The sequence below is a fragment of the Amblyomma maculatum genome, chromosome 1 (genome assembly GCF_055883805.1).
Source record: "Amblyomma maculatum isolate TAMU_Amacu chromosome 1, ASM5588380v1, whole genome shotgun sequence".
NCBI lineage: Eukaryota > Metazoa > Arthropoda > Arachnida > Ixodida > Ixodidae > Amblyomma > Amblyomma maculatum.
Window position 1 is genome coordinate 62059085 of NC_139344.1, and position 25617 is coordinate 62084701.

General features: G+C 46.3%; 1 pseudogene; it reads right to left on the reverse strand.

Moving 5' to 3' along the window:
* Positions 1-10954: 10954 nt before the first annotated feature.
* Positions 10955-14508, reverse strand: LOC146202561 (defensin-like; annotated as a pseudogene).
* Between the last annotated feature and the right edge of the window lie 11109 nt (positions 14509-25617).

Here is a 25617-nt window from a genome sequence, read left to right on the forward strand (position 1 = left end):
AGCCATACGCGTTTTCCTCATGGCTTGTAAACAATTGCACCACAGAAGCGTAAAGCAAGGCTCACTTTAAATTCGGTTTTATTGTTTTATTAATATTTCCACTATTTGTCGCCAGGTGACACTACTCAGAGGACCCTACTAGGGTGCCTCGATGTCTGCCCGCCGGGCAACGGCGGCGCGGCGGGCAGACATCGAGGCACCCTAGACCCTACCGTTGGGAGAACGGGAGCACAATCGGTGGTGACGGGTGTGCATGCGCTGTTAGTTTTCCTATATGTGCAAAAGAGGTTTTATATGCGCGTATTAACTCGCTTAATCACTAATCCTTGTGCTTGTATTACCTCACACATACTGATAAGCACGCAGTCGTAGCCTATACCTCACTACAGGAAAAAGACCACGCATTATAGATATGTCCTCCTTAACCGAACCGTATGAAGGTTCCTGCGTGGCTCTGGTAAGTATGTCCAAATCAGAGTTCAAGGTTCCAGGAGGGTTCTACTCCTTCTATACACCCACCTGAGCAGAGCAGCCAGACTTCGCAGCTCCCCGCTAAATGGGAAATATCACATAGTCACGTGACATTGCACAGTCCTACATCCCGTTTGTTCCCAACTTTGTAAGCTGCCTGCTACGACTTGCCAGCGCCATGTTCGTTATTTTTCGCTCACAACTCCCCCCCAAGATTTTCCGCGGAATGGGGCCTTTACCGGAATCGCGTTAAAAATGGTTGCAGCAGTTATGCTTTGTAACGAGTGCTGAAATTTCCTATACGATTTACAAGTGCTGGAATAGGAATGGCTGGCTTGGCGCATGGAGTTTCAGTATCCTGCTTAAAGGCCAAGGTACTGAAAAATGCGCCGTAAACACGCCCACTGAGACGCCCCATTTCAAAGTTTGAACTCGAGTCCACCGTGGCCCACCGATGAGCCACCGTCTGTTTCTCTCGGGTGAGGTGTGAGCCACTGGTGTGGCACGTTTGTGAGATTGTTTTGTCGGCTTGCACAAAGATGGTATTAGTGACATTGGTCTGTTTGGAACTTGCATTTTATCACACAAAATCATCACGTGAATAATTGGACGCTGCGTATTGGATGGGTAGTTGCTTCACCTGAGGACAAACAGGCGTCAACCAGATTTTCAGTTGGCCTGACTTAACGCAACGGCGGCAGCAGCCAAAAACAGCAAGCGGCATGTCACAGAAATCAAATTTAGGCAGTCCCCACGTAGACGATATCTAGTGTTCATAGGCAGGAACACTACCGATAGCGTTGGAAGCTCGCCACTCTCCGGCTCACCATTGGTTGCAACATACACAGCCAATGATGATGTATGTTATGGATGTGCGCAGGGCAGAAACCTCGAGCGCATGACAGGAGTACTTGCAGCGTCGTGCTCTAATACCAGCCAGCTTTGTCACTAGAAGTATTCCAAACACGAACGTCATCCATAACCACTACAACTGCTGTACGTGCACGCGCGTTCATCTGTACCGCTATCTGTCAGATAAAAGCGAAAACGAATGCCCCCTTCAGGCCAAACATGTGGACGCGATTTCTGCCCAATAAAACTTCGTCAATACAAAGGGGTGGTTTATAAAAGAGGACGCAAAAATTAAACTGATACCAGAAAAAGTACTATAAGACCTTTTAATTAGCTTTCAGCCGTAATAAGAATACAGGAGTACACGGCAGATATTGCCTAATTAATGATCGGGGGACATTCGGGTCCCTTGTATGAAAGGTTGGTATGTTTCTTAGAAACATATAAATATTATAAAAATTATGGGGACGCTCAGGCTCCACCTTATTAGTAGACACTATAGCGTCTTTAATAGCGCCTTTTCACTCCGCAATTTTGTTAAATATTTTTGCTCTATTAGGTTTTTGTGGAAAAGAAGGAGCAGTATCTCTCTCGCGTTTTGTGAACAGTTCAGTTGAGTTCAGTCGTTCAGTCGTGTCCGAATCTTCGAGACCCTATGGACCATATCACGCCACGCTTTCCGGTCTCTCATTATCTTCCTAACATCACATAACTTCATCTGCAGCGCCTCGAGGATGCCATCTAAACATTGCGTTCGCTGCCTACCCCTTCTCCGGTGACCCTCAACCTTTACCAACATCAAATCTTTCTCCAGCAACTCCTCTCTTCTCATCAGATGACCAAAGTAGCTGAGCTTTAACTTTAGAATTTGACCCTCCAATGAGCAGTCAGGGTTTATGGTCGACAATATCGACTGATTTGATCTTCTCGCCGTCCAAGATTCTCCGCCAGCACCACAATTCAAACGCGTCAATTCTTCGGCGGTCAGCCTTCTTCACAGTCCAACTCTCTCATCCAAACATCACAATTAGAAATACCATAGCACGAGTTATACGGATCTTGGTTGGCAGACTAATGTCTCTGCTCTTTATAGGCGGTCAAGGCTAGCCATGACTCTCTTTCCCAGAAGTAGGCGTCTTCTAATTTCATGGCTGCAGTCTCCTTCCGGGGTTATCTTGGAGCCCAAGAAGAGAAAATCTGTCACAGCTTCCACTTCTTGTCCCTTGATGCTCCAGGACTTGATGGGGCAAGACGCCATGATCTTTGTCTTTTTAATGTTCAGTTTAAACCCAAACTTCTCACTCTCTTCTTACACGCGTATCAGAAGTCTCTTGAGTTCCACTTCACTTTCTGCCATTAAAGTGGTATCATCCGCATATCTAAGGTTGTTGATACGTTTCCCAGAAATCTTCTCTCCAGCTGAAGACCCGTCCAGACCGGCCTTCCTCATGATGCACTCAGCATATAGGTTAAATAGGCAGGGCGACAGTATGCAGCCTTGTCTCACTCCTTTCTCAATCGGAAACCAATCAGTATCGCTATGCCCAGTTCTGACTGGGGCCTCTTGTCCTTTATACAGGTTCCTGAGGAGATAGATGAGGTGATTTGGAACTCCCATCTCTTGGAGAGCTTGCCACAATCTGGTGTGATCTACGCAGTCAAACGCTTTCGCATAATCAATAAAGCAGAAGTAGATGGGTTTTTGGAACTTTCTTGCTTTTTCCATGATCCAGAGAAGGTTGGCAATCTGGTCTCTAGTTCCTCTGCCCTTGCGAAACCAGCTTGCACGTCCGGAAGCTCCCGATCCACATACTGCTGCAGCCTACCTAGGCGGATTTTCAACACCACCTTGCTAGCATGCGAAATAAGCGCGATCGTGCGGTAGTTGGAACAATCTTTGGCACTGCCTTTCTTTGAATAGGGATGTAAACTAACCTCCTCCAATCCTGTGGCCACTGCAGGGTTGTCCAAATTTGCTGACATAATGTATACAGAACGTTAACAGTGTCGTCATGGTTGACGTTTTGAAGCAATTCATCTGGAATGCCATTAATTCCGCTAGCTTTGTTCTTAGCAAGGCTGGCTAAGGCCCATTTAACTTCTCTCTTTAGGATTCCCGGCTCGAGATCAGTAATCACAGCCGTCTTATGTTGGGTTTGCACATCCGGGTCCTTCTTGTACAGTTCTTCTGTGTATAACTGCCACCTCTTCTTTATCTCTGAGGCTTCCGTGAGGTCCCTGCTTCGTTTGTCCTTTATCACGCCCAGCTTAGCACAGAAGCTTCCTTTGATATCTTTGATTGTCTTATACAGAGCTCTTGTGTTCCTCAATTGGCTGTTGTCCTCAACTGCTTGGCACTCTTATCTCTTCTTCTTCTTCTTATCTTAGCATTCTTATCTCTTCTTGTTATTTTCTGAAAATCCGCATTGAGAGCCTTGTATCTTTCTTTTTCCCACATAACTTTTACCATCCTCCTTTCCTCAGCTATTTGCAAAGCCTCTTCAGATAACCGGTTTGCTTTCTTGCATTACTTTTGCTCTGGAACTACCTTAGTAGCAACTTCTTGTATTATATCACGCACATCAGTCCACATCTCTTCGGGCTCTCTGTCTTCTAGATCTCACTTCGAAATCGATTCCTCACTTCAACAGCATATTCTGATGGAATTTGATCCAGATCATACCTGAAAGGCCTTCTAGTTCTCTGCGTTTTCCTCAATCGAAGCTTAAATTTGGCAACAAGAAGCTGATGATCGTTGCCACAATCGGCCCCAGGCCTTGTTTTTACTGCTTGTATAGCGCTTCTCCATCTCTGGAGGTAAAGAATATAATCAATCTGATTCCTGTACAGACCGTCGGGCGAAGTCCATGTGTACAGGCGCCTCTTCGGCTGTTAAAAATGAGTATTCGCTATGGTCAGGTTATTTTCTTGACAAAGCTCTACTAGCCTGTGCCCAGCTTCATTTGCCTCACCGAGACCGAACTTGCCTGTAATTCCGGATATTTCTTCACTCCCTACCTTAGCATTCCAGTCTCCAATGAGAAAAAGGACGTCTGATGAGTGAGTGCGGTCTAAAAGGCATTGCAGGTCAGCATAAAATCTCTCAGCGTCAGCTTCTTCAGCAGTAGTGGTTGGTGCATAGACTTGGATAACTGTTATGTTGAAAGGCTGACCTTGGATCCGAAGTCAAATCATTCGGTCGTTTTTGGGGTTGTACCCTAGCACTGCTTTGCCCATTCTTCTGTTTACTATGAGAGCGACCCCATTCCTTCTCCTGGATTCGTGCCCACAATAAAAGACATAATGGTCGCCGGAATTAAATTCTCCCATTCCGGTCCACTTGAGCTCGCTGATACATAAGATATCAATGTTCAATCTGTCGATTTCTCGCTTGACGACATCTAGTTTACCTTGCGTCATAGATCTTACATTCCATGCTGCTATGTGATATATCTCCTTGCAACATTGGACTTTCCGGTCGCTTCCCGACACACCCACAACTGAGCGTCCTTTTAGCTTTAGTCCAGCCGCTTCATTCGTCCTGGAGCTACTAGGAATCGCCCTTTGTTCATCCCCAGTAACATGTGGGACGCCTTCCAACCTGGGGTCTCATCTTCCGGCGCCATATCATTAATGCTATTGTGACTGGTCATAGGGTATTCTTGACAGGAAATACTGGAGTGGGCTGCCATTACCTTCTTCAGTGAATCACATTTTGTCAGAACTCTCTGCCGTGACCTGTCTATCTTGGGTGGCCCTACACAGCATAGCTCACGACTTCATCGAGTTTCGCAAGCCCCTCCGCCACGACAAGGCAGTGATCCTTGAAGGGGGTTTCCTGAACACGTACATTTAATTTTTAAATTGGTTTAAAGGAAAGGACAAGCGCAGTATATGAACTGTGAAGACTTGAACTGTGCCGTAGGAGAAGGGACTCCGCCTCAACTACAGGCCTCAACTATTCCTACCACGTTCGGAACATTCGGAAAATCAATGTCGGCAAAATCCGACAAAGCCCGAGCCGGAACTTTGTATGGCGACCGCTTTTCGATTGATTTACCTGTATATTTCGACCGAAAGAGCATTTAAGAAAAAAAAAACGACCAAATTATGCTTAACAAACATCTGCAAGAAACTTCGGACTGTTGCACCAAATACGACATGCATATAAATACTTATAAGTACTTAGTTCTTCGCATATGCAGGAACAAAACCGTTTTTTAGCATTCCTACTCAGTTAACGGCATTACATTTAATGAATCACCGGCTGTAAAATTAGAGGATTTGCAATTGAATAAACAAATTAATAACATCCGCACCCAAGCCTTTGTCTCTCTAGTTTCTCCGACATTAAAGCTTTCAAAAGGTCCTGTCCATGTTAAGTTAGCAGCATATAGAATATTAGTCAGGCCATATGCTTAGAGTACGATTTGTGTCTGTGGAAGTCCTTCACTTTCAAAAACATAGCCAGGTTAGAAAAAGTCAAAGATCCACGGCCAGATCCATTTGCAACTAATAAAAAAGGACCCACAGCCGACAGAAATAATCAGGTATCACGGCATCGACATACTATATCTCATATACAACAATCATATCCAAATGAACAATCATAATTTCATTACCGCTGACACCTAAAATGGCTGAGTGAACACCCTAGTCACTGTACCAATATCAATGTACGCAGCCGAAAAATTCGCTTTGAACGCATATTTGCATTTTTTTTACATTTATTCAAAACACAGCAAAAATTCAAAAGAAAATACTGAAGAAATCTCTCTTTCTGTCTCAAAGAAAGAACGAATAAACTGAATCGTTATTGGCAAAAGAAAAAAAAAGAAACTTGTCAAAACGTGCAAGACAAAGTGCTTACAAAACCACGAAGTGGTAAATGCAAGAAATACAGTTAGGAGCAAATACGCTCATGTGCAACGGGACGCATCCTTGTGTTGGGTGCAGGTTCATCCTGACAACCCCTCGATACTCCGCCACAACCACCACCACCACACTTTGGACACACATCTCCTCTTTTGACCACTGCTCCTGCTACTCTGCTGCATATTCCTCCTCTCCACGAAATCATTCGTCGTCAATGTCCATGGACAAAACGAAGCTTGATGTCAAGGTTGTTCTAGATGGCATCATGCCGCTGCTGGTTGGGCGCAGGTTCATCCTGAAACCTCTGATTGGCATCTGCTGCTAGTCAAGCTTCAATACTCTCCAAATGGTTGCCACCCACTCTATACTGCTGGACCTAGTGCTGCTGCTGTCAAATATAGACGTCTTGTCGTCGTCTCTTCATGATGCGCGCTGCTTTCTCCCAAAAAGGAATTACATAAAAGACAAAGTTACTGGCAACACGCACAAGATGAATGGGGCGAGATCCTACCTCAGTTCTCGGTTCGTTCCAAAATCCACATCCCACACACACGCGCACACAGAAACACACGCACACATATAAACGCACCATAAGGCCATACTGTCCACTTGGCGGGCCAGGAAGTCCCGCCGTTACTCACGGCCACCGCACAAAAATGTAGCCAAAATAAAAAAAACGGTGTCATACTCCTTGGTTGTGCTGAAAACTTCCGTTGAGGCCATTATATGAAAGTAGCACTAACGATGCCGTGGCAGCAATGTAATGATGGAGACGTGTCCCAGTCGCCGTGAATTCCCGAGGCGGCTGGGGATCGTCAATGCCACAGCAGTGAAGCCATCGTTGTGGGTTTGCTTCATACGGAGGTCGCTTGTGCATTGAAATTCCCGCATGACATCATCCCAGCCTCGTATCTGCTGGCACAGGACCTGTGCAGAAGACGAATGGGCTTTAGAGACGTGCCTCAAAACGTTTTTCGTGCAGTGGAAGAGCACAGCCTTTTCTGAAACGCGGGGAATTCGAAATTGCTTACTTGCGTGCTCTTGCACTCGGGCATCGAAGCTTGAGGGCACACATGCGCAAGCCGGAAGGAGGACCTCCATACCGCTGTGGTCCTTGGAGATCCTCGAACTAGAAGCCTGGCTTGTGTCTCCATGCCGGGTGCTGCGATACCTTTCCTTGTGACGCCGCCGGGTCCAGGCGTGCGGTGCCGCCATGGCGCCGCACCGATAGAAAGCTCAAATAGCAGATGCTGGGGGCAGACGCTAACACCACCCTAGTTTAGAACGCCGCGTCAGACTCCGAGCTGAGACTTTTTTCGTTCTGCGCGTGGCATCCATGTTTCACTTCTTCGTCGTCCCTTCACTTCCGCTGGTGACGACGGTCCAAATACGTGGCCCTCATGGACCTCTCAGTGCGCCTTAGCTATTGGAGCGCGTTGTCCATTATATTTACAAACGCTAAGTTGTTCTGGGTGTGATGTTTTCCTGGCGTATATGCCAGAAGGTCTTCTACCGACATTTCGTTTCATATTTGCGCATTTGTGAGATAAGACCACCGCAAGCAAAAAAAGATGTCGGCGCCACGCACGTGGTAGCCCAGGCCTCTGAGTAGTTTCTTCTTTGCAAAAGAGGTACCTAACCAACATTACGATGTACGTACCTACTTACTAGTACCTAGGGACATCGGGTTCAACTATAGACCGTTTGAATATATTTCTGCGCATGCGGTTTTCACTTCTTTCGGCTTCGACAACAGTGGCAGGGAAAATTATTCCGTTTTCCTGAATACGTAACAATTATTTTTCATGCGCGCAGCTATGACGGGGTCTTTTTTTAGGTTTCTACTGACCATGATATTCTTTTTGACCGACGTTTCATGTAGCTGGCTACAAGAAGAGGCGGTACTATGGGTAACACGGCTTCAGGTCACTGTCATGTCAGCTGCCGCTATATGGCAAGGGTCTTTCTTTGACAGAGTGGCACTGTTCAACTGAACGCGCGTAACGATAAAAGTCACACCCCTAATTTGGCATTTCCCTTTTATTCAAGAGTGACCTGTATGGAACCCGCGATTTCTTGCTGAATGCCACAGCTGCTGAGCACTGGGCTGAATTTATACCGCGAAATGATGCCTGGACGTAAATCATGTTTCCTGTGACAGGCCTCTTTTGGTGCTGCACAGTTTCCCGCATCATGCAAGCAGGAACGTCTAAGAAACCTCTTGTTTTAAGCATTACATTTTTTTCGCTCACTGTACTCGTACCGGTTGTTGCGGTTAACAATGCTTAACGTTGAAAAGCAAATATATGTAATTTCTGGCGAGTTAAATATTTAGCAAGAAGACTATAATAAGAGGACAATAGCAAGAGGACTAAAGCTAGAGTACTATAGCCATCGCGCGAACGTTGTGAAAAATGGTGAGTGGCAGCGCAAGCACGAGGACTCAAGCTTTAAGCAGGACCATCGCCACAAAGGCCTTGTCGCGGTGGCTCTATGGCTGTGGTGCTCGACAGCCGAGCCCGGGCAAACGTGCTCGATCTCTGCCGCGGTGGAGGTGAAACACAAGGTGCCTGTGAATGTGCAATGTCAAGAACATCAGACAGTCAGAATTAATCACAAGCCCTCCCTTGCGACATCCCGCATAGTCAGGATCTCTTTGGGATGTTAATACCATATGCAATTATACCATAAATCCGTCCCTTCAACTCTACTCCTAGAAGTACAGCTTCTGGTGTGGCATGTCGGCCCAAGCGAGCGCCGCCCTTTACGGGACGTGAACTTCCTAACTCGGGAATCGGATTTCCGGCACTGGAAGTTTCTGGATCGGCTTGTCTGAGGGACATTAGATGACCCAGCCGTTGCCGCAAAGCGAAAGCGCAAAAAATGAAACTATACCACGAGATGCAGCACGTGGGCGCCATTTCACGAGACGCCGTTGAGCGACCTGTTTTTCCCGTCATCTGCTTAAGCGAAAGAAGGAACGCACAACCTTTTGCATTTCGATTACCTTCCCGAAACCCAGTTCCGTGCTAAAGTGAGGATTACTCTATTGAAAAATAGAGATAAACTTTTACTGGGAGCAGGCGAGACATACTCGTCCCACGTGGACAGCCTCTTCAGTCCAGGAAGCCGTGAACCCGAGCCATCTCGTAGTTGTCATGCCCAATCCTTTATACTGTAATGATAATAATTTAATTACTCCGTCTTGTAGCTTATAGCCTAAATAATTACTTTTCGTTATATTAACTTAGTAGTAGAAATAATGATTTAGGGGAGTAATTTCGCCCCAAAAGCAATTAGATCCTTTCGAAATTACTTTAGCTGAAATACACCACTCCTCTTTGCTTAGGCAAAACTACGCGGTAAGCTTGGGCCAGCGCAAATGATCATCAACATGAGACAGAATCGAGTAGAACCGTATTCCTGAGACTACGATTATCATGGTTGTAGTGCGTAATTGGATCACTTACTGCGGATATCCTATGGGGAGTCGCGACCATTCCCCAAGAAGCAAGATGCGAGATGTGAGGCACTGATGGGGCCCCCAAAGAGGCGGATGGAGCAAGACGGAGTGCGTCAGGTCAGTGTACTATAGCGCCAGGTTACACAGGTGGCCTCGGTGCGAGGGAAGGGGGGGGGGGGGAGGAAATGGCAGGCTTAAATGCTCATGGCACAAAGATTACCACGCAGAAGCTAGAGCTTCCGATGGTAATTCCTGGCACTGCTGAATTAATAAATTACCTGCCACTCGGGCTTAAAATTCCGACAGCACTGCAGAATCCGCACCACACAAATGCGAAAGCCTGAGCGTTGCTGCTGCACGCGGTATATCACGCGCTCCTTGCTGAGCTTTTTGCTAGCAAGGCCGGCGTTCTTGTCCCGCAGTGGAAATTTGCTTTCTTTGATGCGCGTCGTTGCAGTTTCATATTAATTAGAATTGCTTTACAGGAAAGATAAGTCGCAGTATCTGTCACACGTCCTCCTGCAAATGAAATATTGGACGGTAAATCGTCGCTACTGTCGCATGCAAGCTCCCGTTTTGAAAATGAATAAACGATCCAAAAGTATGGCGCTGTAAAAAATTTTATATTTTCATTTTTTTCTAAAACCCCTAGCGACTGGAATAAATTACCGGAACATAACGTCGATATCTCTAGAGTTGTTGATGCATTTATTGCAGATTTGAAGACAATGCGTACGTCATCTCCTAGTACTGCTCTGTCCAATTTTGTTTCCTTCAGTTCATGTCAAGGTGTGGTGTAGTTGATGCTGTTTGTGTGGTGGATGTAATTCTAACGCGAGAGCCTTTAATGACTCATACTCACGAATAATGTTCGTGCGTCCACCGTTCGTCCGTCCGCGCATCTGTAACGCTTTTGGTACCTGGGAGGCGGTTGCGGGCAGCTGACATAGCCGAGAATTAACTGGACGTAGGGCTTCCTCACATTACGTTTGGCAGGAGCTGCCAACTCGGGCCCCTCCTTCCACATGGGAGGGTGATATCAGAATCAGCCTGCCAAGACCAATGCATTCACGTTATCCCTAGGCCACGCAGGCACGTTGATAGGGCTCAGTTAAAGTGAGGCTTTATATGCTGGCTATTAGTTTACGCCATCGCTTCATCGCGAAGGTGGGGGCGAAAACGAAGAGAAAGAGGTGCCATAATGGAGGGCTTCGGACCACCGTGCGGTAAAAGCTTTCGCCTCATCGCAGTTTGGTGATCCAAAGTCACCCCTAAATTTTTTTTTTTTTGTGCTCACTCTTCCTCCACCTTGATGTCGTGTGATTCTGTAGTATTGTAATAAAACAAAAAAAAAAACGAACAAATAAATAAATAGGCCCTCTCGACCAGAATTTCTCGGCCCGTGAATACTTGCCTAAAGGAAATTCACTTGTTTGATGAATCATATTTCGGGTGCACAGCAGCACAGACATCGATATTTTCTGCAGCATGGCTGGTCAGGGTAAAGGAGGTATCTTTCTGCGTAACTCACTGGTGAGCGTGACGTAGTGCACATGTTCAGCTTCACTTTTTTTGTGTCCTTCGTGGGCCGTTTGCGAAGGAAGTTTTGGTATACGTTAGCAGCGGTACTAACCGAGCTGCCCTTCAGGAAAGGTAGCTACGCCGATCAGCTGAATGAAAGCAATGTGCGCCTGCAGTATAGAGAGAGGAGAACCGATAACCATGGTAAAACACGCCACGGCTTTCAATTTGCACGAACGCAACTGCTCTCATTGTGAAATCATTTCACCACCTTTTACTGCAAAAAAAACAATGAGAAGCGATTGGACGCATATATAGCTGAGTAAGATGAAATGCAACGTAACCAATTTCGCGACGACGTTGTCGAGTGCTTCAGCCTTTCCCACGAGCTGATCCCCAGGGATATCCTTCTTGTCTGTGTAGACGTGTACGTCTTTTTATACACGAAAATTCACATCGCTTGGTCCAATTTCGGTATCAGGGGCAGGTCTGCTTGATGATTCCAGCGCAGTAGCCACCTTTGCGGCCGATGCTACAGCAGTGGTTATGGCAGACGCCTTGGTTGAGCGGGCAGCCAAAGCTTCGACCTGGCATAGCAGAGGAAAGAAAAGACTCAGTGTGCATTTCGCTACGAATTGCACTTACACTATTTACCATCCAAACGAATCACAGTTGACATACTTCGAACGCGACTATCGGTCAAGGGAACGCGCAAACTAAATTTGCGAGTTCAAGACCTGCAACTCTTGTTAAAAGATGCAATAGAATAGAGAGGCCAAATTGTATTTGTACAAAATACCTTTTATTTATTTTTTTTTTTCAGCAAGAAGAAGCCTAAACTCTCCAAGGATTGACAGATACCGACAAATTTACACCTTCAATATTTTCCTGTGCCTTCATTTCCGGCGTTCCCTTTTTTTCCGGTGGGTAGCTCCAGAGAGGGGTATCTTAATTTTCTGCTCAAATAAGCTTTACACCCACCGTCGGGAACCTAGATAATAACAAGTATATCGCTAGGTACTGAAAAGAACGCATTTTTTTTTATTTACATCTAGGTGACCCCGAGCAACTCTTCAATGATTTCTAGTCTTTTGCGTTGGATAAAAACATTCGTGTAAGGAAATGTATTTCTGCGAATAACAGTAGTAAAGTAAAAATGAAAGTAATATTAAAAATAATTCTTATATTCCGCTTTTTTAGGTTATATAGGTGGTTTCACCGCCTCTACTTTCATCCTACAAGCAAGGTAATTTGAGCGCGTATTTTTGTTTTGTTTTCCTTTTTTTTAAGAATTAACCGACCACCAGAAGCGTTTGAAGAATGCAATCGCGTCCCCTGAACAGCCTGGTATCTGCGAAATTTGGAATTCAAAGACCAGTTATGTTAGCGTGAAAATTTTGAACTTAAATATTTCTACGTGTAGTCATCGTATACCAACCAGGGTCTACGAGGTTGCGAACAAAATCGGTTTAATTCCAGAACCGTAAATTCAGCTTACACGCGGTGCCACGTGTACATGCCTATATAGTCACATGAGATAATGTTTAGCGCTCAACTGAGGTACTGAAGGTGAAAACGGAAAATGGGATCAGCCAGGTGTTTTTTTCTTTTTGTGGTAATAGCTTTATATGAGCCGGTATTTTTATAACATCAGCTTTCAAGGTGCACGTGTTTGTGTGTCTAATACGAATGCACTCATTGCTTCACAGTTTCACAGTGGCCAAGAACTGAGGGTCTATAAAGTTTTTCAGTCAGGAAACGTCGCCAACTCACCTTCACTTTAGTCATCAAGCATTTAGGTTTCTTATTTTAGCTGTGTGTTTAATCAAACTGCCAGACTCCTTTGCATAAAAGGTAATATTGTCTGAGAAACCGTACTTTATACTCCATTTGCACTTGTGAAATAGCTTTCGAATCTGCCTACAGCAAAATGCAAGAGTCGGAAATGGACATTGAAAACGAGGCCGTTCTGTCGAGCTCTTAATTTCAGCATATGCCCCGGTTGCTTGTTAGCCTTGTGGAGCGCAAAGCAATGACATCACATTTTGTGGCCCGTGTGCTGTTCATTGTCAGCGCATGTTAAAGAACCCCAACTGGTCAAAAGTTTCGGAACCCTTCGCTAGAGTGTTTTTCATAGCTTGAGATGCTTTGGGACCTTAAAGTTCATAAAGCAAGTCAAACCAAACTTATTGCGACCGTGGTGAGAGAACAAAGTATCAACATTAATAATACGTTGCGCGTGCGCGGGGTGTGTGAAGGAATTGCGTGCTCATTATGAGTGCAGCACGTAGAGCCGAAAGCACCAGACGATTTTTTTTTTAATGCTGTTTAACTTGATAAAGAAAACCTGCAGCCAAACTAAAGCCCTAGTAATAAAACACTTACGGACGCGGACGTGGGCCACATCGCTTTCATCGTCTTAAGCTGCCACGCTGCTGACCAATCCTATAAGCAGTAAAAAAGCTCTAGTACTTTCTATAAGCACAGTACATGGCAGAGATAGAATACCGTCTCTATGAGCTGACATCAAGCTGACAGTATAAGGATTCTCATAAATTTTAATTGTGTACAAAAGCATAAAGCATAACACTTTACCTCTGACATGTTCGCATGAAAGGTATGTGGTACGCCTACATAAAGTGTAATCTAAACAGTGAATTTACGTATAGACGCGGTGTGTAGAGTACGCCATCCATGCTGCAATGAAAAGAGTAATTATTGAATACTAATAAGAATCCGGCCAGATGTTACTAACTTATAACACGTCGTTACGTGGGACCAACAACCTGAAGCAAAGATCCGAGATAAATGCCGAATGTATCATCACATAACATGCTCGTCATGTGCATGCGCTGCCTACTGCAAATTTTTCCCGTGGACGATAAGGGATCGTGTGCCCTAGCGGTAAAAGGCTGCGCTAATTTGCTGGCGAGAAGCTGACATAAATAAACGATTGCCTCCTATACCTCTTTACTCGTAACATGGATGAATGCCAGCGAACAGTGCGCTAAAGTATAAACCCGAGATTGTTGTGGTCCCGAGTGTTTCGTCATAGGAACTTCTGCAACTCGCAGTATATACGCCCTTTCTTTTTTTTTTTTTTTTTTTTTGACGCAGTCGTAATGGGTAATCTCTGAACGGTGTTGAGCAAAGTAGCAAGTCAAGAAATATTATTGCGTATTTTTTTAAAGTGACCAATTTGTTTCTCTCTTTTTTTTTTTTTTTGAGACGCACGGAATAAATCTGGGAACACTAAATTCCGGACTGAACGAAGAATGCTTACCGGTGACAAGAACAAAGTGAAGAGCAATAGCCAAGACCCTCATTTCGCTTGATAGGCCGCCGGCTTCGGTTGAGTGACGTGACTAAAAATCAAACAAAAATTATTTTTACGAACAAAGAGATGGAACTTTTGAGTCTACGAACCTCTGTCATGGGCACTGAAGAAACAAAAATTCACTCAAACTTGGCAGGACCGTTTGACCAAATAATAAGATCACGCTCATACTTCTCATAAAAGATTCAATACGTCCACTTTTGACCACGAACGAAGGTGAGCAGACAATAATTCGAGGGCACATTATACCCGCTGTTTCTGCTCAGCATTCTGGAGGCCGGTAAATAAGGAAGGGGCGAGCACTACTGCTTTTTATGACGTCCCGTTTTTTGCAAAGCGCCTGCTTTTCTGCAAGTGCAAACAATCCTGATACGTAATTAGCTACGCGCAATGAAATTTCAGCGAGGCCTGTTGTTTTCCGATTAGTTGTTTTTCAAGCGATCGATTCGGTCACTGGCGTAAGCATCAGAGGACCTTAATGATTCAAGATAATGGTTTAACATCGTGACGAATCAGGGTACGCCGCAAACTGCCAAGGTAAGACCGCTCAACAATGCTCCGCTAGCCTTGCCCTTCCGCTCAGGCGCCGGCACCGTATATTCCGCTTTCAGGTGCGCAACGCAAGAACAGCGAAAGCATGGCAGAAACTGCGTGCGTCGAGATTCGAAGTCCCTAGACGCTAAAGCACTTTGCGTACGTCCGTTTGCAATTGCCCCGTTCGCATCTTATTCAGCGATACTTATTAACGGTGCACGAGCGTGGGCATTCCAAATAACGGTGGCTATTCGTGACGCCGTCTTTAGTACTTAAAAGTGACCGAGGGCAATGTATACGGAATAGGGCATCTGGGACCCAGGACAATTCTCTCTCTCGCTTACTGCCTAGCCGACTTTCAAATACCAGATAAACTGTATTCTCCTGAACTGTAATCTGAACGCAATTTTGACCGGAATAAGTCAGTGCCTCGGCAAAATACAAAGCAAATATTTGAATAAAAATACTCCAGTTGAATTCTAAAACTAGTTCGTCTTGTTTGATGCACCGTGCTTCTCAACGCGAGGCTGCAAAGTTGACATTCATAAGGTGCAGTCAAGTCGGAACAACCGCTGATGTGTCTCTAGGCCGCATTTCTGCAAAAGCAGGTAGCAAAGTCAGGAACGAGCAAACAAAAAGTACCCTTGGGAGACGTTTTGGCCCAGCAGTTGACGCCACAGGGTGTGTTTCTTCGATAAGTTTCACATCACGTACTTAGCTAGCCCTTCAGGGCTGGGACAGGTAGATCATCACCGCATGCGTGGGGACTAGCCTGCCATCTCATTTTTTATCGGTTGTAGGCCGTGCATTGCACGCGCCACCGCGTAAGTGGTGGACAACGGCTGTTGCTACGTGCGTCTTTCTCTCCCTCTTCTTCGTCGTTGTTCTCTATTTTCTGTCCGCACGAGACGGCAGATTTGGCTCACCTACAGAGACAGTCGCAGGCCCGTGCATATTCTTTTCCTTCTTCCTACAGTTGCAACAACAGAGTCCGACGGGCAGATTTTGATTAACATTTCTCGTTAGTTGGATGGTGGAGGTGCAGCCTTTTCATTTGCTTGTATGACTTCTCGGAGGTACACTCTTGGAATTTACCTGTACGACTTCATAGTTTCGTTCTTTTTTTCACGACTCTGCTTTTGGCTGTTCATTACTTAAAAAACTTTTATTCATTTTCTTCTTCTTCTCCTTCGCTGCAAATGGCACATACCTGAAGTGGGGTATTGGCCATAGTTCATTGCAGTTGTAAGAATAGAATTCATAATGTCTTTTTATACTGTGTGATAAATAATTAATAAATTAGGAATTAGTGCTGCTAAAGTAATATGAATAATTTTGAAGCGATAAGAATAGAAATCAATGAAAAAAGGGGTAGCATATATATCTTTAAATTGTAAAGTGTAATTCAGACAGATCAGTGCTAACACACAAATCTTCCGGTAGCAATATTACAGTTGTGAAGAAACTCGCACCGGCTTTAGGGCGTACCCTTTAACGGTTGCACCAAAGGAGAGGAGGACAGGAATTTTAAACGGCAATCCTAGGTGAGCAAGAGGTATTTTCAAAAAATTTCTTCTCTGAGTAGCGGCAGGAGAGGATATAATGTTCAATTGTTTCCACGTCATCAGATGACGCACAAAGATTTGACGACGCGAATCCACAGCGACATAAAGATTAAGGCAAGGAATTCTACAACGAATGAACGTCGTGGAGTCCTCACATTGCCTCGAAGTTACAATGCCTGACATTGCAATGAAAATTTCAATGTTCGAACTCCGTAGTCGCAAGGAGTGGCTCATGGCTCAAGCAGTGTAACGTTTGAAACCGTTCAAAACCAGATATATTTAGCCAATAATATTTAATACAACATCAGCAACAGGCCTATTGAGAGCTGTATTTGCTAATAATTCGCCATTATATTAGAAGTAATGCCGCAGTGCCCCAGAACCCACCCCAGGTCACCTTAGCCTGATCGCCCTTGGCATTTTAGTCGCTTCGTCTTAAGCTAGAGCCTGATGGATGCAAGAGGCACAATCAGAATTATTTTATGTTGTATAGCGCATGAATGAGAAAACCCATTTGTTCTCGAACAGGTCCAGTCTTGCGAGTTAACATGACGACGCAGACCGTATGCGAGATTTGTCATTCCCCCGTGAAAACTGCTTTCTTCACTGGGCACAACCGAGCACTTTAGTTAGTTCATATTGGAGATGCTATTTTGTTGGAGAGACCATTGAACAATGTCGCAAGAAACTAGACATAGATAAGGCAGAACTTGTTGCTGCAATTACCCACTGTGACTTCAATGCTCTTCTCGAATGTAAAGTTCATTTTCTTTTCTCGCTCCTTTTCTAGTTGGCAAAGAAAGGCTCAGCTGTAAGGACGAAAGCTGAACGGTAGCAATTTTGTGGTGTGCACGTGTGCGCATATTTTCAGCGTGCTCCGTTCTTATTTATTGATCATAGCCTCTGCAATTTTTGCCAACTGCGTCGTTTCTCATTACCGCTGAACACGTGTGAAGTAAGAAGGAAAAGTAAGAAGCGATACGAAGGCATTGTGCTTGTATGAGATACAGTATTGCAAAATACTCATAATAAAGAACAAGATGAAGATCACGATACGGGCATGAAGCAGTTGTGATACCGGTTTCAATAGGTTTTTTTTTTTTTCTGTGTGATTCCTTGTCAGTGCTGTCTTAGCTTCAGGCAGGAACTTGTAAGCAAAGATTTGCAAGACGAAACTTTATTGAAAACACAGTGAATTATAATATAGTAGGAACATATAAAGTAAAAAGTTTATCTACAAAGGTTGTTTAGAAGCTATTCGTGGTATAAGAAGCCCCTAGGGGAGCGTTGTATGAACGAAAAGCCTTTTACCACACCGGAAGGAAGGGGAGGAAGGTGGAAGTGAAAGTAGAAAGAGAGAAAGAGGAGCCGTAGTAGAGGGCTAGCTACGGACCGATTTCGACCACCTGATGATCTTAAACGTGCACTTACATCTCACAGTGCAAGTTAAAGATCCCCAGGTGGTCGAAATTACTGTGAACGCCTCTAATACGGCATTCTTTTCTCTCTTTTCACTTTCACCCACACCTTTCTTCTTTTCCTTGCGGCGCGGTTCAGGGGTCACATAAACAATTGTGTGACAGATACTGCGCCTTTCCTTTCGTATGAAGCAATTATTATGAGAGGCTGCAACGAAAAAAGAACAAGCAATACATTCATATACAGCAAACCACTGCCGCATCCAATGTCATCGCCAGACAAGAGTCACATAAAATAAGCAAATGAACAGGTTATCAAGCCATCCATTCGAACTAAACCTCACCTTCGTTGTCGAAGTATGTTTATCGTCACATAGACTACATCGCCCATGACCTGTCTGACAGTTACCCTGAATGCCTTCTCCTGAAGCTTGTTGCGCTCCGTAGAGGCTTACCTACCTATTTCGCCTTGTTACCATCCCAAGGACGGCCTAACTAATGCCTTCCCAGGATAGATAAAAGCCCTTGAACTGACAAGCTGCATGTCCCATCTCGCTGAATAGACGTGTTTCTCGATTGCAGTAAGTCGCGTCACTGCAGACAATTTGATCAAAGAGACTAATGCTAGGTACGCACAACATAGCTTCGTTATACATTGAATCAACAATAGCTCGTGTAGCCTGGGACTGAAAAGGAAAACCATGTCGGCAATGATGCCTGTTATGCCCGTCGACAAAAGGAAGCGACCTCTTCAAACGTGATATCAACTCTGAACAACAGGAGAACGCTGCGTTGGTGTTCATGCATTTTAATACATCGAACAATGATTATTATTGAAAACATATGCGTAATATTTTTGACGTGAGTACGCTGCTGCCGACGTCAAAAAGAAGCGCTGCTTAGACGTGAGCCATGGCTGTCGTGACTTCACGACGTCAGCACAAGAGGAGCTTGGACCGTTCCGATCCTTGAGCCGAGTGGTGAAAGGCTCCTGCAAACAGAGGACGTCTCTTACGACTAAGAAATGATTTTATGGAGAGACAAACACGTATAATGTTTGTCGAAAATGTCAGGAAAAACATTATCGGCTGCTAATTGGACACTACATTAGACGAAATTACAGGTGTATTTCACGTCACACTCGGCACTTAACTAATCGCCATGGCTGAGTAATACTTACTACCGCTACATGTGCACGTGAAGAGCGCACACATGTCTTATATGCCACTTGCCGACTACAGATCATTACGAAAATGTGGTCACAGAGATACATTGCAACCCGGGTGGTATCAGCTGTGAAAATAAACACGACATGCGTAATGCGCTCAAGCAACTGATTTTATAGACGACTCTGTAATATTTGCCTAAACATCGCTTTTGCTAGTTTGCGAAATTATACGACGAACTTCGAGTGGTATGACTACAAGGCGAGGTTTGAAGAGAGTAGCGGGGTATAATTACGCACCCCTCTCGTTAGGGCAGAATACAACGCAGCGTTCGGGGCGTCGCCTTTCAGTACGGCGAGAAGGCGGTAGTAGTCGCTTGGGCATTTAAGCAGGCAGTATTAGCAAGTTTGTTCAAGTTCGCTGTATTGACAGTTTTACCAGATAGCGTAATGGCTCCGCGTCGCAGAGAAGTTGTTGTTGACACTGAAGGAAGAAAAAAAAAGAAAATGCAGGGGCCTGCTACTGGTTCTGCAGCTCAGCCAGCTTCGCTGCCTCGCGCGGACAGAAGAGAAAATAGAGAAAAAAGAAAAAGAAGAGGCGGAGAAAGACGCATGTCGCAACTGCCTTCATCCACCACTGAAACGGTAGCAGGTGCAATGACGGTGTACAACAGATAAAAATATACTGGCAGGCTAGCCCCCGCCGCAAGCGGGAGTGCCTGTCCTGGAGTGTCCGGAAGTACCTGTCCCAGCCCCGTAGGGCCAGGAGCAGCCATCCCATCACGTCGCAGAAAAGCCAGTGTCGGCGGCGTTGCTGTCCGTTGTAATGCGAAAATCTTCAATGAATGACATAAGAAGAAGGGAAAAGCTACCTCCGTGTGCGTTAAACGGTATTGCGAAATAACGGTGGAGTCCCCTCGGCGTTGCATTGAACGCAAACAGCGCATTCCGCTGAACGCGCACTGGGACGCGTCACAATTTAAGAATCGGCATTCAAGCTTACCGCTGATGTCATCGCTCGGCAGGCCTTAAGAGAAAACAAAAAAATTAAAGTTAAAAACTGAGAAAACTCCTTTCCTGTGTGTAAGTCGCTATCGCGTATAAGAGCATAAGTGCCACCTTAATTTTTTCTACGCCTGATATGTGCCATAAGAAAAGCCATAAAGACGATGAAAGAAAATCATGAGGCATTCGCGGAAATTGAGATATCCGTGGCAACTATTCGCGGCACCATGTTTTAGTGTGATGTCGCGACGCTGGACACACAGGGCCGGAGCCGAGGGTAGCGTTGACCGGCGAGGCGTCGAGGAACCGCGGAGACGAGGAGCTTTCATTAGAGCCGAGTACAAGTAGTTTATTTACATCTGTACACTTTGGAGATTTCAGAAGGAAGCCCTCTCCCGATGTCAGACGCCAGGCTTCCTTCTCTTGGGTCTCCCTATGTCCCTAGGCAGGGAATTGGTTCAATTTCGGCACGGGCCAATCGCAAAGCGCGAGGCGACAGTTTGCGCACTGCATCACCGAGCCCCGCCCAGCACATTTTGCACGTGTGCCCCTATACTTTAATACACACGTCACCAGTTTACAATCGAACCCCCGTCGCTCTCTTCACAACTGAAAGTCAAGTTGCCTCTGCTTTTTTCCGTTCGGTCCGGCGCCCTGTGGGTCTACCCCTCACCGGCAAACACTTCATCCAGGGGAAAACCTCGCGTGAAGCCGACGATGGCTTCTCTCTCCGCTTTTGTCCAACGTCGAGAATCGTAGTCTGACACCGCGCGGCTCCGACGACGGTTTCTTGCTCCGCCACCGTCCCTCTGTAGGTCATTAACAGGCCAGACTCTTCTTGGGAAGTCAGGACGTTTCTTCACAAAGCGACCAAATCGGTGCATCGAAATGGCCATGGGTGAGGACAGCGGTTGTTCAGGCGTGCGTGCAGACTGGGTGGAAATTTGCAGACGAAGCTTGCTGAAATGCCTGTGGAGCGAACGCAGACACACAGACGCCTTCTGAGCAATAAATTAGCTCGGACACAACAGTGAACCGCTGTTTTCTTCCAAAGCCCGACAAATTTATAACCTTCATATTACTGATCTTTTGTAATTATTGTTATTTTCAAATTTATGAATTATATGACAATCGCTTGGTTCGACAAGATGCAGGTAACGAGCATGCGTGCGCCATAGTATCAACGCCGCAGCTCCAGCAATGGAGCCGCAGGGTCCTCGCATGGAGGACCTCGCATAGAGCCGCATGGAGCCTCACTACTACCCTCCGCTTATCTGCCAGCGACCCCGTAAAAGTCAAGTATGGCGGCCCCGGGACCGTCGGCCCCTGTGCTATCATTGCGGTGAAGCCAGTCACCTTTATCGGGCGTGCCCGTACCGCCACGTCAGCATGCGGGGTTTCGCCTCGGAGGACCTCTACCCTCAGAATGCCGAACGGCCTACTGAGATTGCAAGCGAACTTGCAGCGCGACAGTATCCCGTCACATCCGGTTACCAAGAGCGTCGGTCTACGTCCCCGACGAGCTACCATTCAACAAGTCCCCACTCTTCCCGACGCCGCTCTCCCAGCCCTAGCCGGGAAAACTAATACCAGCGGCCGTCAGAGGCAGGGTCGCTGATGTCGAGAAATGTGAAGATCCTCCGCCATCGTCAGGCCGACCCGACGAGATTTCGCTTGTGTCAGGTAGCGACAGCATCCGGCATACTACCTCCGATTTATCTGTAACGATAGATGGAGTGAATGTCACCGCGTTACTCGACACTGGTGCCGATTATTCAGTAATGAGCCGTGGTCTCGCCCGAGAATTGAAGGAAGTTTTGACACATTGGTCCGGCCCGAAATTTCGCACGGCGGGAAGTCAGTTAATTGAACCTGCAGGCAAGTGCACAGCGCGGGTCGGCATCCATGGTTTTGTGTATGTCGGAGAATTTATCGTGGTTCCTGAGTGTTCTAAAAACTTGATCCTTGGTCTAGACTTCCTGCAGACCAACGGCGCTGTCATGGACCTAAAAGAAGCGCGTGTTTCCTTTTCGACGTAACGAACCGTAGCGCGCATTGAAAACGAAGATCCGGGTCTGAACGTTTTGCGTATAGTCGACGATGACGTGAGGGTTCGGGCACATTCTAGTGTGCTGGTTCTTGTAAAACATGATTTGTTCCACGATTACGAGGGCATCGCGGATGGGCACCTTCCGCTACTACTCGAGAAGGAATTTGCCGTTGCTCGAGGACTCGTGCAACTCCAGAAAAGTTGTGCTACGGTCCTCCTGACACATTTTGCTAAGGAGATGCGGCATCTCGCCAAGGACACGGCTATTGCCATCCTTCACGATGTTACTGCCTTGCCTCATTTATGCACCGCCGGAGCGAACCCTAAAGAAGAGGCCGCACCTTGTCATGCTCTGCAAACCGTTAAAATTAGCCCCGACTTGTGGACCGATCAGAGGAATCTTCTCTCGGCTCTTCTGAGCGATTTCGCAGACTGCTTCGCCATAGGCTCTTAGGTTGGTCGTACTCCTGTCAGCAAACACCGCATCATCACCGATGAGACCACGTTACCGGTATGCCAGCGCCCGTACCAGGTTTCTCCTAAGGAACGTGACGCCATTAAAACGCAAGTGGATGAAATGCTTGCGGACGAAGTGACCCAGCCTTCGACGATCCCATGGGCGTCGCCAGTGGTCCTTGTAAAAAAAAAATGGCACCTTGAGATTCTGTGCGATTACCGAAAGTTAAATAACGTGACCAAAAAGGACGTCTATTCGCTGCCGAGGATTGATGCAAAAAGGACGTCTATTCGCTGCCGAGGATTGATGATGCCCTTGACCGACTACGCGACGCCAGGTACTTCTCCTCATTAGACTTAAAAGCTGATACTGGCAAATCGAGGTGGATCAGAGAGACCGAGAGAAGACTGCATTTGTGACGCCCGCCGGCCTATACGAGTTTAAGGGGCTTCCGTTTGGTCTTTGCTCTGCACCGGCCACGTTCCAACGTATGATGGACAGGGTTTTATCAGGTCTGAAGTGGCAGTCGTGCTTGGGGTACTTAGAGGATGTTATTATTTTCGAGCGACACTTGGACCGGTTGCGCATCGTGCTTCAAGCACTCAAAGGAGCGCAACTGACGATCAAGCCTGAGAAATGCCACTTTGCTTTTAAGGAACTACGCTTTCTCGGCCATGTTGTCAGTGCACAGGGCGTTCTCTCTGATCCCGAGAAGACTTCCGCAGTGTCAAAATTTCCACGCCCGACCGACAAAAAGGCACTTCGACGATTTCTAGGTCTTTGTTCATACTACCAACACTTCGTCCAAGATTTTTCTAAGATAGCTAACCATTGACAGCACTAACCAGCGAAGACATACCCTTCCTGTGGGGAGACGATCAAGAACAAGCCTCCCAGGAGCTTAGAAGCCGCCTACACAGACCCCCAATGCTCGTCCATTTCGATGAAGACGCCGCAACCGACGTACATACTGATGCCAACAACGTTGGCCTCGGCGCGGTGCTCATTCAGTGGCAAGACGGAGTAGAAAGGGTTATCGCCTACGCGAGCCGAACACTCTCACGATCGGAGGCGAACTATTCGACAACGGAGAAGGAGTGCCTTGCGGTAATCTGGGCCATCAGTAAGTTTCAACCATATTTGTATGGACGACCCTTCCGTATTGTCAGCGACCATCATTCCTTGTGTTGGCTGGCATGCCTTAAAGACCCGTCTGGACGCTTAGCTCGTTGGAGCCTCCGTCTTCAAGAGTATGACGTTACTGTTGTCTATAGGTCGGAAGATAAACACCAAGATGCGGATTGCTTGTCACGCGCGCCATTGGACTCCACTGCAGTGGAAAAAGCTGACAATACGAACCTTACACACACTAGCCATAGACGGGCCACGGCATACCACCCGCAAACTAATGGCTTAGTGGAACGGCTAAACATAACTCTGGCCGACATGCTGTCTATGTACGTGGATATAGAGCAAAGGACATGGGATCAAATCCTCCCATATGTCACGTTCGCATATAATACGGCACTTCAGGAGACGACGCGGCTCACACCCTTCGAGCTTGTCTGCGGCCGTCGAGTGACCACTCCACTGGATACAATGCTCCCCGTATACACCGACGACGAACACGAGCTTCACCTGGACATCGCTAGTTTTACTCAGCGTGCGGAAGAAGTGCGGCAGCTGGCAAGGCAGCGCATATACCTACAACAGCAACTAGACGCTGACCGTTACAACAAGGGACGGCGCTTCGCTGCCTACGAGCCTGGAGACTATGTCTGGATTTGGACGTCCGTTCGTCATCTTGGGCTCTCTGAACAATTGCTGCGCCGGTACTTAGGCCCATACCGTGTCCTCCGCCGCCTCAGCGACGTTACTTACGAAGTTGAATCCGCGACCCAAGATCCCTCAAGCCGCAGATGACGCGAGTTCACTGATGTTGTACACGTCGTCCGGATGAAACCCTACCACGATCGTCCCGCTGACTACTCTTGAGACTGATGGCGCCCCGTTTTGTGTTGTGGTATTCCATACCAACCTAGCATACTGTCAGCTCATCGCATCAAGCAGCATTTGCAGCATCGAGGTGATGCTGCCAAGAAGGGGGGGGGGGGGATGACACATGCCATTCATAGACGACGATGATTTGAACGGGTGATTCAGAGAAGACGAAGCTAAACGGTGCTCCGCTTTCGTGCTGACCTGACTGGTTTTTGATGTTCCTTGGTGCCAGAGTGCCAGTGCGCCTTCTGTGTAACGTTACGTTACAACATATATATCGAGGAAGGTAAACCTATTTCTGCAGGTGGCCTTCGTTGTGTGTTGAGCGTTAACCCGTGTTTATGTGCGCTAAAGGATTTAATCCAGCCACTGCAAACACAGAGCTGTCATGACACGCTCGCCCATCATGACTCTCTTGCTGTCAACGTCCGTTATAAGAAGTTCATCTTGCAATGCTTAGTATATGAATACGCATACCTAAGAGAGCATGCTGATGAACTATGAGCTAAAAAGCAAACTTAAATTTAGCGTACCCTATGCTTGTTGCAAGAATATTTAACTGAGCGCATTTAACGACTGCAGTCTTCGCGCAGCCAGTTTTTTCCTTCTGTCGGAAGAGCATTTAGGTGTATTTTCTAACATTCCCGAAAACCACTGACAACCGAAGAAAATGCATTGAGAGCGTTTTACCGAAGGCTGAGTAAACTGAATTACGTGTCGTAACGTCGCTTAGGCATTGAAAAATTTTCACTGCCTATGTGATTTCGATACTCAAATGCGCCTGAGCAACTTTGCCATATTTTTTCTCGACTATAGTACATTGCCCCATGTTAGGTACATTGCACGGCTTGAGCCGAATGATGAGGGCGAAAGCTGTATTTAGCATGGCAATGCAGATTTGAT